The sequence below is a fragment of the Pseudonaja textilis genome, chromosome 7, assembly GCF_049901715.1.
Source record: "Pseudonaja textilis isolate UNSWEBS1 chromosome 7, rPseTex1.2, whole genome shotgun sequence".
Classification (NCBI taxonomy): Eukaryota; Metazoa; Chordata; class Lepidosauria; order Squamata; family Elapidae; genus Pseudonaja; species Pseudonaja textilis.
Window position 1 is genome coordinate 25,518,814 of NC_141996.1, and position 18,074 is coordinate 25,536,887.

The following is an 18,074-nucleotide window of genomic DNA, read 5'->3' on the forward strand; positions in this document are numbered from 1 at the left end:
GGGTGGTGTACAAATAAAATGTTGAATCATAAAAAAAGTACATTTTTTTTTTAAAAAAGGCAAGGATGATTAAAATTCAAAATGAAAAGTTAATTAAAAGGCAAAGGGAGGGTTTCAGGCTTCTAACCAGTTCCATGGTTGTTTGCTCCTCTGTAGGTCCAAACTAGAGGTGGTATTCAACTGGTTCTGACTGGTTCTGGAGAACTGGTAGAAGAAATTTTGAGTAGTTCGGAGAACCAGCAAATACCACCTCTGATTGGAGGTTTTACAGTATCCTTCCCCTGTCACGCCCACCAAGCCATGCCCACTGAACCAGTAGTAAAAAAATTTGAATCCCACCACTGGTCCAAACTAGACAACAAAGCCATGCTTTCAAATCTTTGAAGAAGGCTAGGAGAGTGGGGGCCCACCTCACCAATGTTCCAGTAGGTAGGAGCTTTCTTTCTGAGCCATGCCAGTTAGAATTCCTTTACTGACATGGTCTGCAGCATATTTTCCTTGCCTGACTGGATGGAATGGTTCTGTAAGTAACTGACTCATGCCCTGTAGGACTTTAAAGGTCATAACCAACTCTGATTCACTGATTGATCTGATTTGAAAAAAAGGAGCTTTTTGGATGGACACTTTGACTTGGAATGCTGAGTCAGAATGCCATCTTGGGAAGATTTCCCACCATTATGCAAGAAATCATATTTGATTTGGTCATAAAATGTATATGTATGGAATAACAAAATTAAAGATTTTTCCAGCCTTAAGATTTAAAATAATATTATTTTTACAATGGTTTAAACATTAAAATAATAAGGCAAACAAACATAAAGTTATAAGGAGAAAACAATAGTACAGAATAAAAAGATAGGATAAACACACAGAAAAGAAAGAAAAATAAAATAGTAAAGAAATAGAAAAGAAATATATAAAGAAATTACTCCTTGTAAATAAATAAATAATTTTAGTAATTTCTCTCAAAATACACAAAACAACAAGAACTCTTCTTGCCCTATTTCATCTCTTATCTATAAACAAATCTTTGAAACATCATTTAGTCCAGGTTAGCAAAAGTCCATTAAGAGTTATCAGAGATAACAACATGTTCTATTTTAATCTTTATCAAATAAACCAACTTTATATTTCTTTATTTTTAGCAATCTTGATGTTTAATCTGTTCAAATGCTTTCCATAGATTGATTTTTCTTCAATGTTATTTTTGTTCATTCTCAGAAAATCCTTCAAAATTTTAACAAACTTCTTTTGTTGATCCAATTTTGGACAATTATTGAGGTTACTGTCTTGGTTTGTTATTTGTGTATCTCTTTTAATTATTAAGAGCCAGTTTCATTTGTAACTCCAGTGTAGCATCTTTTTCCATATCATTTTGCCTGTCATTTTTAAATCTGGTTTCAAATCACCTTCACTCTTTTTTAGAAAGTTCCTTTCTCATAACATTTTTTAAAAACATGCTGTCTACAATGGCAGATAATTTTAAAATTAACTTCCAGATCTATTGTTCATAAATATCCTTCAATATTTTAGGATCAAAGTATTTTTGCTCCATTCTGTTTTAGTAAATAAAATGTCAATGTTTTTCTCCTTTAATTGTAAATTTTAGTTTCTTCTGGTTCCCTGTGGTGTCCAGTCTTCAAAATTCCACCCTAGCTTATTGTTCAAAACAATAGTATTTACTCACATAAACGATTCTTACAATTAGCTTTAAAAGCTTATTTCAGGGGTCATCTGTACCCTTTTGTTTGATGGTAACTTATCAAAATCAATTTATAATCACATTTTTATTTTAGATTTTTTAATTCCACCTTTATTACTTTTATACTTTTGCTGCTTATTCCATATTTTTTTCTTAACTCTTACATTTGTATTTAAACCTGTTTTCACTAAAGATTAAAGGACACTCACCCAGTGTTCTGAAACATGATGTTGCAATGGTTCCTAATAGCTAAATGAAGTTAAGAAGCAATTTCCAAAACTGAATAAGAAACAATACTTCGTAAACATTTTGTCACTATGGGCTGCATTAAATCGTTCTTTAATTCCCAGCCACTTAGTTCAGTATAAAAATCTCAGTCCCTGCAGTCTACCCATGAGAAGCAATGGAGTACAAGTTCTCCAGAATTCATCATCTTGAGAATTCACCAATCTCTATTTCAACATTGCCTTCTTCATTCTGGGACATAATTCACCATGGAATTAGAAGTCCAATATTTAAATTAGTGCTGAAGGAATATGGGGACACCATTTATCCAGACTTGAAACTCAAGTTGTAACTTCAAAGTTTTGAATGGGGTTTCAAAATAGACCATCTAAAATGTTCCCACAAATGCTACTTTTGTCTTTAACGTCTTGTTAAACTTTGCCACCTTGAAGATGAAATGGCATAGGGTCAAAGGAGAGTCAGTGGGACATATAATGAATCCTGGAAAAATATATTTAATAATGAGTTTCTGAAGGACTGAGAGATAAATATGAATCCTATCCCTTTATGTGAATTAATGTGATGCTATCACACAATGTTCTTGCTTGACCTTGATTGTAACTATCTTGAGCTTCATGTGACCTTCCTTTTTTCTGTGCATAAATGGATATATATTCTATTACACACAATTTATTTCTCTGTTATACTATTTTCATAAAGAAGCATGTATGCATATAGAAAGAAGTAAATATCTGAATGGAAAAAAATAAGGTAGGAAGGATTTTTTAAATTCAAGAGGATAAGCTACAATATGGACCACCTATTGCTTCTCGCAACATCAGAATTAACACCTGGAACAAAAACATCCTCAGGACAATAGGATATAAAAACCTTGGTATCTCTGTGGAGTAAGTCAGCAATGTAGTTTTCTTCTGAATGCTTATGTATTCTAAGCAGCACATTTCAGAGAAATAATATTGAATGAAATATTTGATAACACAATTGTACCTGTCCTTTTATTTTGAATATTGCCATTAAATTTGCAGGGACATGAGAGCAACACATATATACCCTATTACACCATTCTCATTTTTTATTCCCATCTTTCTTTCATTATTAAGTTCCAAGGATCATTTTTGTTACACTCACTGGAAACCAGCAGAGACTTCTGTAGACTCAGGAGCATGAATTTGAGAGCTAAGAGATATATTCAGATTCATAAGATTAGTGTTTTTTAAAAATGCCTTTACTTTTTATGTGATATGTTAATAACATTGAATTGAATTGTGTTCTTATAGCTTTATGAATATCAATTGTCTGTATTTACCTGTATAACTATAGTTACTAAAGTAATGTACCAAAATGTAAATGTTTACCTTATTGATAATTTTCCAATCATTCATTTGGGAAGTTCATATTTGTCAAGAGCTGCTGCAGATTTGGTAGTACGTAGTTATAAGTCATGTCTTTTTCCAAAGCGTAGACTGACAAAGGTCAAGAAGAACTTAATATCAGACTTTGACTAACCTATAGTCTGTTCTTCACTCTTTTATCCAAGAAATAATAGATGAAAAAAATAAAAATACAGTTATTTCTTTGGTAAATAAACCTTCTTCCACCTGGCTATGCCAGAATCTAATCTAAACATAAGACATTGTGGAGGAAATATGGATACTTGCAGGTTGGTCCTATCAAAGGCAAAATGAGATGCCTGTTGCAGATAGTTGATTTTAAGCATTATGAAAAGGTAACAAATTGTCACTCACCAGGGAAGGAATCAGGTCCTTAGTTTTGTTTTGCTAGATCCTGATTTTAAAGCATGTTTGTTTGGAAATAAATAGTATTTGTTACTTTTGTTTCAAGTAAAAAACAAATGACTCAGGCTATTCTGGGTTCCTACCTTAATATCCCTTCAAAACAATTTTGACTTAGAAAACAGCACTGTCTCTTCTCATCCTCTAAGAACTATCAGGGGTGGGATTAACATTAACATTCTAAGCATTTTGGAGAACCCATTGTTAGAAGAAATTACTGGCCTAATTCTGTAAGGAAGGCAGGAAGGAAACATTGCTTACAGTTGCTTACAGTTGCTTACAGTTGCTTACAGAAACTGCCTCTCCGTTAACCCTTATTACATTCTTGGCAGGACTAGACTTCCTGTCTCAGGAACGTCCCTGGAGTTTTTCCCCCCTCTTTTGCTGGTACTTTGCTTGTTTGGAGTGACCATTCAAAATTACAATGGCACTGAAAAAAATGACTTATGACCATTTTTCACACTTACAACTGTTGCAGCATCCCCACAGTCATGAGATGCCAGGCGAGGAGATGGTGCCTCTATGTGAGTGATATTGAGTTGGCCACACCCAGCCAATAACATGACCACCAAGCCTCATCCACCCAGTCACATGACCAACAAGCCATGCCCACCACCTAAGTCACGCCCACAGAACCGGTTGTTAAAAAATTGAATCCCACCCTTGAGAACTAGTACACTATAACTTGATCTCTCTCACTTTTTTATAGATTCTATTTCGTTACTATGACCTATTATCTTTCAAACTCTGTTTAAATATAACATGCAGTAATGACAACATGTAACAGTAGATAGCCTTAGAATATACAATGGTGGAAGTGGTGGATAGCTTCTGCCTTTTAAGACTATCAAAGGTTAAAAAAAAAGCAACCACAAAAAATATACAAAAATTAGCACTTGGTAAAGTAGTGATGAAGATATTCAGGGGCTGTGATGTGTCTATATGTATAAAAATCAGAATTGTGTAGGCAATCCTTTCCCCTTGATATTCTATGGATGCAAAAGTTGAACTGTGAAGAAACAGGATAGAAAGAGTATTCATGCTTTTGAACTTTGGTGTTCTTTGGGAAAGACTCCTGAGAATATCGAGGATGGCCAAGAAAACAAACAAATGCATCCTAGAGTGAATCAGTTCAGAATTCTCACTTGAGACACAAATGACTAGGCTCAAATTATCATATTTTGGACATATTATGCAAAGATCTAACTCACATGATGAATCTGCAATGCTTAATTCCTTGTGTTTTAATTATAATGTACTCTTTTATCCAATTTTCACTGACAGCATGCTGTCCTTTCAAATAGAGCAGCTGATATCCCAGTAATGTTCTCTTATTATAAAACATTTCAGTTTATTATCCCAAAGTAATTTATCTTTCAGATAAACAGCAAATATTTTGCACTTAAGTTTGGAGACTTATCTTGTAAGAAAAACATCAGGAGACATAACATTAGGAGGCAAAAGCTAATAAAAGTTGTTAATGTGAACAAGTGCTATCAGACTCCTGATTTTTGGCTATCATAAATTAACATAGTTCTCATCCCCTTATACTTGCTGAGTATTAATATACTTATTCACCATACACTTCTATGGAAGTAGATGTTAGCCCCACCTCCCCACAGTCCATTTATTAGACGATCATATGAATTAAGAAAAATATTTACAATCTAAAGTCACCTATGTCATCCAATTAATTCAGTAGACTTCCAAATAGGCATGCTGATGAATCCGTGTGCATATAAGGATGGGATATTTTACAAAACTACTGTTGTTTCCATTATCAATCCAATTTCATGTATTTTTATATTAAAAATATGGAATTCTTCATGAATTTGCATGTTATCCTTGAGCAGGTACCATGCTAATCTTCTCTGTATCATTCCATTTCATTTTAATATATGTGCTGCTGAAGTAAGCACACAATTTCACATTACTATGTACAAGGACAGAATCAGTATTCTTTAATAACTCTTATAGGAATATATAATATCTGAAGGGGCTGGCAGATGTGATCTCAGAACCACTGACTGAACCATAACTTTCAAAGATCCTGGAACACTGGGACACCAGAGGACTAGAAAAGAACTGATATAGTTCCCATCTTAAAAAACAAAAAGGGTGGGGAGTGAAAAATAGCTCCAGAAAATTACAGCCTGATCAGCCTGATATCAATTCCTGGAAAGATCTTGGAAAAGATGGGCAAGCAACAAAACAATAAACACCTAGAGGCAAGCAAAGTTATAATTAGAAGCCAACAGTTCCTTAATGGAACTACACCTATATGGAGAGAAGTATGCAGTGGAATACCTCAAGTTTCTGTCTTAGGTCCAATACTTTTCCACAATGAAATATTATATAAATATCTCATCAGTATTCACTATAAATAAATATGAATGAACATGCAGAATCATTCAGAAGAATATGCAGTGAATAAATAAATGAATATCTCAGGAAGCATATTTGGGAAAAAATATTGGAAGCAAATGTAATCAAATGATTTTTTTGTCACCAGAATTAATTAAAATGCATAGCTGGGTTTCGGGGTTTTTTTTTTTTTTTTTGCAATAATACTTAAAGTAAAAGCTATTGATCATGACCAATGCTCTTTGAAGTAGTTCCAGGAGTTATTTTTTTCTTAGCTAATCAGCTAATTACTGTATGATGAGCTTTCATGTTTTCTCTTAGACATACAAAACATCTGCTGAACTTTGCGGAATCAGAGAAACCATGGTTAGGTTATATGTTCTTTTGCTTTCAAAGTATGGTGATGGTAGGAACAAACTGTAACAAAAATTATTTTAGATTCCTATTTCTTTCATTTAACATAAAAAAAAACCCATGCTAATTATAATTCCTTGAAGAATTAGCTTTGGTCCATTAGTTAACAGACTGAATAGCTTTTGATGAAAAAAGGGATAACAAAACTGGAATAAAATCAAAACTCTTCTGTTGCTGATTTTTAATTTTACTTTCCCAAATGAGATCTCTTCTTTATTCCCTCTTTTCTCTGACTTGCATCTGATCCAAAAAAATTTCTACAGGAGTAAAGGAGAAGTGAAATATACTTTGGGAAAGGTACCCCATCTCCCACTCCATTCTATCACAAACATAAAGCTGTAGTATTCAGGAAATATTTTTTGAATATTTTGGAATCTGGTCTTCTTTCATCTATTTTACTTTTCTACTTGTACGTACCTTAAAGTCAGTTATAAAGAAATTCACAAAGGAGCTGCACTGTATTTCTATCATTGTAATCCAACTCATTTTCAAGGCATTAGTTCTGAAATTCAAATCATATTTAGCTGGAATTTTATTGCACTGAAATCTGTGATATTTACTAATAGGTTTTTTAAAGGATAGAATTTTATAATGTGACTCAAATTTCCATCACTGCACTCCTTTTAGCAACAGAGATTTTTTGCTATTCAGAAAAGAATCTTATAGGTGAGGCTTAAGCACAACTGTGTTTTGATGAACACAAAGGTTTACTTCAAAAAATCCATAATATTATCCATAACCTTTCCAAATTTTTCCAGTTTTATAAATTGAAACAGGGAGATCTTTTGAAGGATGTTTTTGTTGTTTAGTTTAAACATGAGCAGTTGATCATTTCATCTTTGGCCAGAGGAAAAATTATCTCTACTGATATTTATAAATCAAGGTAAAAATCCACCTTAATAATTTGAGAATCTGTAATGTGACCAGTCTCATACTTTCATAAATATGTGTTAGGCTGTAAAATAAAAACTGAAATTTATTGCATACCAAGCTAAATGTGGCTTGCTTGTTTGTATTTACATTATATAAATTCAATGTAGTTTGTTCAGAAAACCCAGTTAAACACTGAATTATTTATTTAAACAGATATAGAGTAATTGGATTCACATGTCATACTAAATTATAATGTAATGAATTTATATCTTAAAATATTGTATGAACTCAGCAATTGTGATTGGTTAGCCACAGTTTTTGCCTGTGCTATATGAATCCAGCCAAATGTGATTATTTAATTTTTAAATCCCAGTTTAGTGCATGTTAATCTAGTCAATAATGAATTATCAGAGTCATCTCATTTAGCTGACTGACAAACAGAGGCTACATTTATAAACATGGTCAACCAGTGTTACATTAATCATGCTTCACTCAACCCAATTTTATAAATACAAAGAATAAACTAAAGCCTAGGCTATGCAGACTAGATTTACCTAAAATCTTAGGCTAAAATGTAGTAGACATTTGTGATTCATTTATTATTAAAAAGAGCCAGAGAGGAAAAAATTAAGCTCTCTACATCCAAATTAACACCTTGAAAGATTTATCTGCTAAGAAAACTAGGGGTCATCTCCCTAAAGGTATCTTCCTTCACTTCATTTGATGGGAAAGAGCTTACTCCACTATACATAAAGAGAGTTCTTAAGAGTTGCAAAGAAAAAGAAAGAAAAATGTTTAGAAAGTATTGACTACTTTTCAGAAAATAATACTTGTTGAATGTTTGACTTTCTGAAAACATTTTTTAAAGCCAGCTAGCCACTTTTTTGAAGAAGCTAAAGATATGAAGACATCTGAATCTATATACATATTTAATCCTCATTGAATCCCCATGTTTGTTGAATTTTAACACTATAGTTATATACAAATTTTGCTGTACAAAAACTTGAATAAATTACTGAGCAGAACCATGCCTAACTCTACTTGAAATCCAATTGCAGAAGCAAAGTGTTTCCATAATAAATAAATGTCCTTGTAGTTTATTTATATTAGAAGTTCTCTATGGAATTGTCACACAACTGTAATTTACCCTGAAATATAATTATACTGAATATATGTGCATCCAGGTTATAGAGATAAATTGCATTATTTACCAAGGAAAATGCAACTTTGTTTATCACCCCATAAACCAGAAAGAGAAAAATCTGCCATTTCTATAGACCCAAGCCATTTACTTCATCTTTTTTAAATTCAAAACTCTTTTTCAACTCACACATAGAATTTATTATTATCTTAACTCAGGAAAGGGGCAAAAGAGATTTTCAGATACAGCTTAATTTATTACTATTTTTAAATTTGCTTATTTTGCTTTAACAAATATGGCTGGATGTAGAAAATTAATTTCAGAAAAAATAAAACTGGATAAATGGAAAGTTGGTACTGTTGGAATTTAAACTGGAGAGCAATGGAAAGGAGTAAACTGATTACTTTTCACTTCTCCCATAAGTATGGCATTGTTTTTTCAAGCTGAAAGAAAGATTGCTTTTGACCAATCATAACTTATTTAAGCCTCTATAAATATGTCCATTGGGTAAAGGGGCTATGTTGGAATCAGGTTAACTGTAGTAAAATACTTCTGGATCCCTTCTGAAATAATGTTATTGAGAATGCTGTTTCTGTGCCTCTGGGTGCAACCAATAGCTTTAAAAGTATGCCAATACTGTGGAACAGCAATCTAATATATTATGGCGGGAATATCTTGCAGTTAACACAAAGATGCTTTTTCAAAAGGCAAGCGGACTTTGTGAAAGTCCAGTTGCCTTTTGAAAAAGTACCTTTGAAACAATCATGAACTGGATGTCTGAGACCAGAGGTGGTATTCAGCAGGTTCTGACCAGTTCTGGAGAACCTCTAGTGGAAATTTTGAGTAGTTCAGAAAACCAGCAAATATCACCTTTGACATCTCCCGCCCCCATCTATTCTCTGCTTCCCAAGTCCCAGATGATTGGCTGGGTCTTCTTTTGTTACCTGGCACAGGAGAACGGAGCTGGAAAGCAGGTTAGTGGGGTGGGGTGGGAATGGGGATTTTGCAGTATCCTTCCCCTGGAGTTCTACAGTATCCTTCCCTTGCCACGCCCACCAAGCCACGCCCACAGAACCGGTAGTAAAAAATTTTGAATCCCACTATTGACTGAGACATCTTGCTGGTAACATTACATTCACTATATGCAGAGGGATACCTCTGCTGATTTTTAGATAAGTAAATGTGGAACAAATTTGCACCTATTGTATGATTTGTATATTGATTTCGGACTGCATCATTATTTAGCAAAATGCTTCTATAAAGCTGATTATCAGTTATTTTCTAAAAAAAAATCCTAATTATTTTTATGTTGAGAAAATGTTTTACCTCTGTTCCCTTTCATAACTGGAGTTTTGCAGTATTTTCCTCCCCAGATTTCATATGTATTTGCTGTCATATTCTGGCTATATTCTCAATGCTACATCTAAGTTTTCTTAAAGAAGTCTTCCCTAATTTAGTATCCCTCAGCTGAGTTGGATTGCAGCTTTCAATATTTCCAAGCAGTAATAACAGAATAGAGTAGAGTAGAGTAGAGTAGAGTAGAGTAGAATAGAATAGAATAGAATAGAATAGAATAGAATAGAATAGAATAGAATAGAATAGAATAGAATAGCTTTATTGGCCAAGTGCGATTTGTCTCAGTATATATAAAAGAAAAGATACATTCGTCAAGAGTCAAGAATCATAAGGTACTACACTTAATGATAGTCATAGGGTTCAATAAGCAATCAAATCATACTAGGAAACAGACAATATAAATTGTAAGAACACAAGCGACAAAGTTACAGTCATACAGTCACAAGTGGGAAGGGATGGGTGATAAGGAGTGATGACAAGATTAATAGTAATAGTAGTGCAGACTTTGTAATAGTTGAACAGGTTTGAGGGAATTATTTGTTTAGCAGAGTGATGGCTTCTGGGAAAAAACTGTTCTTGTGTCTAGTTGTTCCGGTGCGTAATACTATAACAATCGAGCCTTAGATATTCTTCCAGAACTTTAAGATGTTTTCCTCTTTTGGAGGAAATGAAAATACCTTTCAGACTATGTTAAGCTGTTTGGAGTAGCCTACTATTTATTTTTATTTATTTATTTATTTTTGTCAATTGCTTACAAGATAATAGGTATAAGTAAAAACATAGTTATGAATACATAGCTACATATAAGAAAAATTAAAAAATAAAAGAAACAATAGGACAGGGACGGTAGGCACGTTGGTGTGCTTATGCATGCCCCCTAGCTAAGCTATGGTAGAGTTCTTGGTCCCACAGCCTGCATTTCCAATAAAATTCATTTGATAACGCATTTGCTTTCTGTATCTGAAGTAAAGAAAATAAATTATGTCCTTTTGCAAAAAAACAAAAAAGTGCCTTGAATTGGTTAGGAGTGATCTGTGATATTGAAGTATTGAGAACACTGAATTAAATTATGTGGGCTTCAGACTTTGATTTTAATTCTATAACAGCAAGCAAATAAACATAGACTTCTGCTATTTTAGCATGACAATGAACTCAGATTTTAAAGCTCTCTCATTTTACCAATGTAGCATTGTATTTTGTTATAAGAATTCATGACAAGGATAAAGGGCTAGACAAGAATAACAAAGAGGGTAGAGACATACAGTAATTGACCTAGAGGACTGATGTGTGGTAAACTTTAGAGTCGATCTTTTTGAGAATAAGCAGTGGAAGGGAAAATAATGAAATTGGTCTAAAGGTTACAAAGTTCTGAAATAATATATCATTTTTCCCCATTAGGTGGTACAGTCCTCTAAGTAAATGTCCCTGTATCTCCATTACCTAAAAACAAAGTGTTTCGGTGATTACTTCTCTATTTGAATATTCCTTTACTAGAGTGATAGTAATTAATTTTATAGATGGAATGTAGGTGTTGTAACAAACAGGATCTGTTACAATAAGCATATATTCTTGGAGTACTACCACCAGCTATTAAAGGTTGTTAATTGATCTTCAATTATTTTAATTGATGAGTAATAACTAGGAATATAATGAGATTAAAAACACCTTGCTCTATATCACTTAATTCTATAGCAATTTCAGAATTAGGTTATTTCAAAGTTCCATTGCATGTTATTTATTCTTGCTCCCACCCACCACCCAAGTAGAAGATAATCCTTTTGGACTGAATGAATTTACTGAGCAGATCCATGAAACATTGGTATAGTTTTTCACATAAATTCCGTAGAAGAATCTTAAAAATATTGGATGATCTTTTAGATTTCATAATAGAACTTTTCACTAAGCAGTTGCCCTTTTCTTAATTAATTGCTGACAATGCCTTACCTTTCTTTCAATACAGAAAGACAGTATTGTAATAACCCTTACGGTAGAAGGACTCAATGCTATTGGTAGAAACTTTTTCCATGAAGTGGGGCTAAAATGTCCAGTGCATTTTCTAGGCAGAATGTATACATCTCCCATTTTTTAGAATCAGCACCTGAACTAAAATAAAGAAAAAAGTAGTAAAGTTATAGTGGCCATGTAGCCTTTATTATAAAAAAGCTTTATTTCAGAAAGCTTTTTTATTTAATTAATTAAATTATCTATTTTCTTTGTTTTGCTTCTTGAGTTCTACTTTATCGTTATGAACCTTTTTGCCCCCTTTTCAGGTTTGTTCATTTTTTCCAAAACAATATTGTCAGTGTAAGTGAGGACTTTGTAGAATACTGTCTCAATATGGGATTTTAGATTTATGATTTTATGTATCTTAGTTTTTAAAAAAAGAGACAATTTTTTTCAAATGCTAGAAATCCCCCAGATAAGTGCCTTAAATATAGATTTGTAACATTCAAAAATGTTAATTATTACAATTACTATAATTCAGCAGGAGAGGCCAAATGAAATAACAGTTCAACAATAACAAGCATATATTCTATATTGAAGGGGGTTGTTTAAATTCTATTATTTTACTTTCAGCTCTAGATGGTCGCAGTAGCAGTATATGCCAAACTGTACATTGGTTTCCTAATGCCTCCAACCTATCTCTGAGGGAGAATGTGGCTGCTGCTAAACCTAATGTTCCTTGTTACTATGGCAATTGTACTATGGTAAGTCAAAGGCTTTTAGTACAGGAATCTTATGAATACAAGGAAATTTGCTTTGAGGACAAAATATTTCATAATTAGACAAGCTGGGGAAACCTGGATTATAAAACAACCTGGACTTCTTCATGTACCTTGGATTTCTTCATCTTCATTCTTTTACCACCTTATGCCATATCATTCCTGCGATATGGTATTCATGTTGGTTGTATATTGGCTTTCCTTTTTCACTGATTGCACAGTGCACACCAGATGGTCATTTCTCTATTGTAATATGTAAGAATATGACTTTGCTATCACTAATTTTGGATTCTGTGCATCTCAACAGTGAACACGGATATAACTATGTTCCTCTGATAAAGAATTCATTCATCCTTCATCAACTTTTCTGCTCAGGGGACTACCTTCCAAATAAAAATAGAAAATAATTTCATTTTTTTAAAAAAGAAAAAATAATCTGGCTTCCCCATTGACTTTGTTTTTCAGAAGGTTGGAACAGATGAACACGTGACCCCGGGACACTGCAACCGTCATAAATATGAGACAGTTGTCAAGCATCTGAATGTATATCACATGACCATGGGGATGCTGCAACAGTCACAAGTGTGAAAAATGGTCCCAAATAACATTTTTCAGTGCCATTGTAACTTTAAACAGTCACTGAATGAACTATTGTAAGTCAATGGATTACCTGTATTACAGTCTGATCTCATTGTTTGCATAACTTTATTATTTATTTATAATAGCCACCCATCTGCTAATCAACTTTGGGCAGCTCCCAATCAAAAGTTCATGTTACATATAAAACCACATTAAAACTATAGTTTTATAAAGCTATAAAACTAAAACAAAAAAACAAGAAAAAGCTGGGACCAAGTCAAGCTTCTAATGGATGGTTATTCAATCAAATTCCATGTTTTGGGGGGAAAAAATCAAGTCTTCAAAACTTTATGGAAGGTGAAGAGTAGAGATCTGCCAAACTTCAGAAGGCAGGGGCTACCATGAAAAAGGCACACTTCCTAGCTCCAATCAGATGACAATATTTAAGGAAAGGGACTGGGAGCATGCCCATCCTGTCAGACCTGGTAGGATGGGTAGATGTCCTTAGGAAAAGACAATCTAACAGGAAATGTCATGCCCTTGGTAGAGTCGGACTCTGAGGGAGAGGAGGGACAGCTGATAGGGAGTGGAGGTGTGGCTCCAGAAGTTGTGGAGGAGGCTGGGAAGGGCAGAGACCGGCTGGGCAGTCAGAGGAAGAACCAGGCCCACCCCCCTGCATCCTAGGACTTGCAGGGAGGATCAGAGAAGGCAACAACTTGGCTTGCCAAGAGAGAAGGCGGCCATGATCCTCCTCATTGGTTGCAGCTGGCGAGACTAGTATATAAGAGAGACGATTAAAACACAGCATTGCACGAAGCAAAGTGTGTGTTATTTTGGGATGAAGTTATCTTGGTTGGTGTCCTTCCAACAGACTGTGCCTTGTTATCTCCTTGAATTTGGTAATTACTTATCTTGGTCTGTTGTAGAAATTTTGTCATTGTAGTTGTTTGGTTTTTTTTTATTTCACCTTTATCTACTCATTAAGTTTGGACTGTATTACTTTCTTTTGAAGACTATTTTTAGTACATTTTATCGCCAACTGAGAATTATTGAACAGTGAGGCCAAGTTGGAGGCATTAAAGGACATTTATTTACGTTTTGGATTTTGTTATGTTTGTGTTACACTCTGAGTCATCACAGGTAACTTGATTCTGTATCATAGCCATTCATAAATAATCCAGATAATTATTATCATATAATATTCTATTTCACTATATATATATATATATATATATATATATATATATATATATATATATATATATATATATATTTGTTTTCTGAGGTTCTCATGGGTATTTGTATGTGGATCTTTGGTTGTTCGGGTTTCTCCCGCGTAAGATTCAAGTATCTAGGCAACGTTTCGATGAAGTCTCATTCATCATCTTCAGGCTTTTGTCTCCGGCTCTGTGCTTCTCAGAGTAATGTGAGATTGCAGCTGCTTCCTCCTTTTAGCCCCACCCAATCAAGTCCCACCCCACTGGCAGTTAAAGGAGGAAGCAGCTGCAATCTCACATTACTCTGAGAAGCACAGAGCCGGAGACAAAGCCTGAAGATGATGAATGAGACTCATCAGCGTGCCTAGATACTCGAATCTTACGCTGGAGAAAACCCAACAACAAAGATCCACATATATATATATATATATATATATATATATATATATATATATATATATATATATATATATATATGTTTTCTGAGGTTCTCATGGGTATTTATATGTAGATCTTTGGTTGTTCGGGTTTTCTCCCGCGTAAGATTTGAAGTATCTAGGCAACGTTTCGATGAAGTCTCATTCATCATCTTCAGGCTTCTGTCTCCAGCTCTGTGCTTCTCAGAGTAATGGAGATTGCAGCTGCTTCCTCCTTTTAACTGCCAGTGGGGTGGAACTTGATTGGGTGGGGGCTTGGCTGTGTTCTGATTGGGTGGGGTGTGTTCTCATTGGTAGGGGTTTGGCTGTGTTCTGATTGGTTGGGGGTTAGCCGTGTTCTGATTGGTTGGAGGCGTGTTCTGTTCAGGAGGGGCTTGGTTGTGCTCAGGTTAGTTTTAGTTGCTGGGGGATTTGAGCTGGAGAGTTGTGATCTTGCTGTTTGGCTTCTAGTTCTTGGTCCTGCTGCATCTTCATAGTGGGTGTTGGTTTGCTTCATGTATGGCTCAGAGGGGTTTGAAGTGGGTAGTGATGCAGCTGCAGTGCAGCTTCTGGTCCATGGTCGTGTCTCATTTTCTGAATGGGTGGGAGTCTGTTTTCTACATGGAAGTGTGGTGGTGGCATCTTGTGTGGCTCTCATGGGTGTGGGTCCAGTGTCCTTCTTCATGTTAGGTACTCGTCTGTTCATGAGGGCGGGTTTCCAAATGGCTGGAAGGCGGGAGGTGTCATCTCGTTTGTTCATGCTGTGTGGGTGTTTTTCTATCTCTATGGCTTCTCTGATAATTCTGCTGTTGAAGTGTTCGGTTTTGGCGATAGTTCTGGTATTTTTAAAATCAATTTCATGTCCTGTGGCTTTGAGGTGTTGGACCAGGGAAGAGGTCGTTTCTTCTTTTTTGATTGAGTTCTTATGTTCTTCAATGCGTGCACTTATTCTTCTGTTAGTTTGTCCAATGTATGTGTTAGGGCAGGCAGTGCAGGGGATTTCGTATACTCCTTGGTTTTCTAATTCGATTTTGTCTTTGGGGTTTCTTAGGATGGTGGATATTTTCTGTTTGTGCAGAATGCTGTTTTGATGTTGTGTTTTTGGAGGATCTTGCTAATTTTGTCTGTAGTGCCTTTTATATATGGGAGGAGGGCTTTTCCGTTTTCTTGTTCTCTGTCTTGGATTTTGGTTGGGGCTTCTTTTTGGATTAGGTGGGTAATCTTCTTTCTTTGGAATCCATTGGCTGTAAGTACGTTGGTGAGAGTGTGTAGTTCGGTTTTTTGGTGTTGTTCATCGGCTAAGCATTTTGTTCTGGAGATGAGTGTCTTGGCTACGGAATTGATCTGTGCTGGGTGGTGGTGTGAGAGTGCATGTAGATAGCGGTTAGTATGTGTTTTCTTCTGGTAGATGGTGTGTCCTAGGGAGCCATCGGATCTTTTGTATACCAAGACATCTAGGAAGGGAAGTTGATTGTTGGCTTCTGTTTCCATGGTGAATTGTATTTTGGGGTGTAGACTGTTGAGGTATGTGAGGAAGTTGTTCAGTTTTTCTTTCCCGTGTGGCCAGATTATGAAGGTGTCATCTACGTATCTGAGCCAGAGTTTGGGTTTGTGGTCGTATTTTTCTAGAGCTTGTGTTTCAAAGTGTTCCATGTAGAGGTTTGCGATGACAGGTGAGAGGGGTGATCCCATAGGTGCTCCTTCTATTTGTTTGTATTTTTGTCCATTGTAGGTGAAGTAAGTATTGGATAGGCAGTGGTTGGTTAGATCTAGGATGTGCTTGGGGGGGGGTTGTATTTGTTTTGGATGGCTGTCAAGGCTTCTTTTATTGGCACTTGGGTGAAGAGGGATATGACATCGAAGCTTACTAGTAGGTCGCTAGGTTGTAAGTTTTGTTTCTTTATGATCTCGATGAACTGGAATGAGTTTCTTACGTGTGAGTTGATGGATTCTGCATAGGGTTGTAGTTGTTTGGCAAGAAATTTGGCCAGGTTTTGTAGAGGTGAGCCTATGGAGCTGACTATTGGTCTGAGTGGGGTTCCTTCTTTGTGTATTTTGGGGAGACCATAAAGCTTGGGGCATCTGGATGATTTTTCTCTGGGTATGATTCCTTGCTGGATTTCTTCACTGATGGGGGAGGCTTTTATTTTGGATTTGGTAGTTTTTTCTAGGTAGGTGGTGGGGTCTGTCTTTAGGGGTTTGTATGTGGGGTCTTGGAGTAGGTTGGTTAGCTTGGTTTGGTAGTCAGATGTGTTCATTACCACTGTCGCATTGCCCTTGTCTGCTGGTAGGATTATTATGCTGGTGTCTTCTTTCAGGTTAAGTAGTGCAGTTTGTTCTTCTTTGGATAAGTTGCTTTTGGGTGGTTTGCTAGTGCAGAGGATGTTGGTGATTTCGAGTCTGATTTTGTTAGCATCATCAGGGTTGGTTTTGGTCAGGCTGGTTTCAACTCCACATATGATGGTTTCTGTGGGGATGTGTTTGGGAGCGACAGCAAAGTTGAATCCTTTTGAGAGGATCTTGGTTTCAGCTTCAGTGAGGATCTTGTCTGAGATGTTGTGCACTGTTTGTTTCATGTGTGGAAAAGAGTTGGGGGGGAAGAGTTGGTTTCTGGCATTGTTGTAGTTTCCTGAGTTTGTTGGTCTGTGTGTCTGTCTTGAGGATGGTCTGTGTTTCGGCTCTCCAGACAGCGAGTTGTTTGGATTTGTCCCAAAGTAGAGGGTGAATCTTGTTGCTGAGTTTGAGGTGGAGTGTGAGGAGATCTTTGTTGATTTGGTCTAGGAGAAACCTTTTTGTGTGAAGTTCATTTCTAATTAGGGCCAGTTCTGTTCTTTTAAGGATGCGTTTGGTGGCTGCTCTGTTGGTGTGGAATTTCAATTGGAAGCTTGTGGGAATTAAATTTTGATCTCGGCAGTTGCATAGGGAATGCAAGGTCACATAAAATGGAGGCTCTTTGGACTTCAAGTTTTTCATAAGTCCTGGTCAGATGGTGGGTTTCCTCCCGTAGAGGTGCAATATTTGTTTTCTGAGGTTCTCGGTATTTATATGTAGATCTTTGGTTGTTCGGGTTTTCTCCCGCGTAAGATTTGAAGTATCTAGGCAACGTTTCGATGAAGTCTCATTCATCATCTTCAGGCTTCTGTCTCCAGCTCTGTGCTTCTCAGAGTAATGGAGATTGCAGCTGCTTCCTCCTTTTAACTGCCAGTGGGGTGGAACTTGATTGGGTGGGGGCTTGGCTGTGTTCTGATTG

At 35.6% G+C, this 18,074-nt stretch overlaps 1 non-coding gene across 1 annotated transcript; it reads right to left on the reverse strand.

The window, feature by feature from the left end:
• Positions 1 to 5,549: 5,549 nt before the first annotated feature.
• LOC113441781 (U6 spliceosomal RNA) lies at positions 5,550 to 5,660 on the reverse strand. Its single transcript, XR_003374899.1, has one exon. It is a non-coding gene; the product is annotated as a U6 spliceosomal RNA (small nuclear RNA).
• Between the last annotated feature and the right edge of the window lie 12,414 nt (positions 5,661 to 18,074).